Source organism: Sinocyclocheilus rhinocerous, unplaced genomic scaffold (genome assembly GCF_001515625.1).
Source record: "Sinocyclocheilus rhinocerous isolate Xijiao unplaced genomic scaffold, SAMN03320098_v1.1 scaffold2145, whole genome shotgun sequence".
NCBI lineage: Eukaryota > Metazoa > Chordata > Actinopteri > Cypriniformes > Cyprinidae > Sinocyclocheilus > Sinocyclocheilus rhinocerous.
Window position 1 is genome coordinate 114,137 of NW_015670983.1, and position 2,499 is coordinate 116,635.

Consider the following 2,499-nt stretch of genomic DNA (forward strand, 5'->3'; position numbering starts at 1 on the left):
CACACATGTAAATATCTAAAAAATATATACATGTATGTTTGTGTATTTATAGATAATATATAATAAATATACACAGCACACATATATTTTGTAAAAAAATATATTTGGATGCGATTAATCGTTTGACAGCACTAATAAATATTATATACTACGCAACTATACAACATATAATACATAGTGTATTATATATAATTAAAATTGCAATTATTTTAAAAAGTAGCTATATATATATATTAAGATGCTCAACTTATATATATTTATAGCTAAATATTTAATAAATGTGCATGCTTTCTATTTTAATTATGCCTTTTTGTTGCATGTCATCAGGGTTGGATGAAATCTTAAATCTTATATGTTTGTATATTTTTATATGCTCAGTTAAGTTAGTTTTTTAAAAAACTATCTAGGGACCAGAGATGCAAATTAGCTTGTGCTTTATTCTCTACGTACAATGCGTTGCTTTTAGTGTTTTTTTTTGTCCTATACAAATAAACAAAGTCGAGCATCTTGATGAATTCTGGACCACGTATTACGTATTATTCAATTAACAATTACAGAAAATGATGAAAAAACTAATTTTAAACATTATTTGACTCACCTGCGTTCATCTTAACTTGTAACTGTGATTGTAATAACACTATGAAATCCAAATGATAAGGCTAATAGTCATCTAACATATTTAGACACTCAACTCACAGTCAGTTTAACTCCAAACAATGACGATTCAGCGATCATTCACTCACCCGTGTCTTTCTTCAGTCGATCACATCAAGAGATATTTAGCAGAATGTTCACGCGGCTCTTTTGCAATGAAGTCAGACATTGACTATGACACTGTTACGCTGTTTTTGTCAGACAGACGTTTCGTTCTTCATTCAGTGGCGTTCTACAGAGTCCTGCTTAATAAGACAATCAGTGCTGGGTAGATTACTTAGACATTGTAGTGCATTACTGATAACAAATTACATGAGGAAAATTGTAGTTAGCAACATAATGTGGATTACATATATTAGGTAATGCAGTCCAACTACTTTGTGATTACTTTTAGATTAACTGACATCAGAGAACAGTAAACGTGCAAATACGTTGTAAAATGTTGAAATCTCGGGGGTTATATTTTGGAATCAAATATAATTCAGATATATAATTCACAAAATTAAACTAACTTTACCACACTAATGCAGTCAATTTGGCATGCATGTGTGGTCTTTAAAACACATTAAAATGCAAAAATTCATTTACAAAGACAGTTAATACATGGTTAAATTAATAATTGAGTGATCATTCAAATACTAATTAAAATGTATTGTTTTTCTGTAATCGTAGCCACCTGAAAAAGAAATGTTTTTTTACTTGAATCAATAAATTATACATAATTAACTGCCATATTGTGATATGTAATCCATAAAAAGTAACTGTAATCTGATTTTGAGTATTTTAAAATGTAATCTAATTACAAGTACTTAATTCTTGGAATCTGATTATGTATTCCATATTACATGTAATCAGTTACTACCCAGCACTGAAGACAATACATATGAATGACAAACACACTGTGAGAAAGCGGCACCATCAGTCAGTCAGTTCTGTCCTCCAGCTCCTTGCGCTGCATCACACGTGTGTGTGTGTGTGTGTGTGTGTGTGTGAGGTGAGAACAGCTCCTCTAGTCGCTGGTCACAGCTGAGACTTCTGTGTGAAAATCTGCTGTGTGTGTGTGTGTTCAGCATCTCACCTCAGGTGTAAACAAACTCAAGTGTGTGTTTGCTGGGTGTCAAACATACACAGAAAATACCCTCCAAATATGAGTACTGAGGAAAAACATCCCTCTAGTATCTAGATAAAAACACACTTGAGTGAAAGCGAAGACATATCCCTCAATATCAATATCATATCTGAGTTCATATCCCGTAATCCTGAGTTCACATTTCACAATTCTGAATTAACATCTCACAATTACGAGTTCATATCCTGCAATTTTGAATTCATATCCCACAATCCTAAGTTTGTATTTCGCAATTCCGAGTTCACATCCCGCAATTCCGAGTTCATATCTCATAATTCCGGGTTCACATCTCGCAATTCCGATTTCACATCCCGCAATTCCGAGTTCATATATCACGATTCCGAGTTCATGTCTCACAATTTCGAGTTGATCTCACAATTTCGAGTTCATGTCTCACAATTTTGAGTTCATATCCCACAATTTTGAATTCATATCCCGCAATACGGAGTTAATCTAACAATTCCGGGTTCACATCTCGCAATTCCGAGTTCACATCCCACAATTCCGAGTTTACATCCCACAATTCTGAGTTCATATCTCACAATTCCGAGTTCATATCTCACAATTTCGAGTTCATCTCACAATTTTGAGTTCATATCCCGCAATACTGAGTTCATATCCCGCAATACTGAGTTCATCTCACAATTCCGGTTTCACATCTCGCAATTCCGAGTTCACATCCCACAATTCCAAGTTCATATCTCACAATTCCGGGT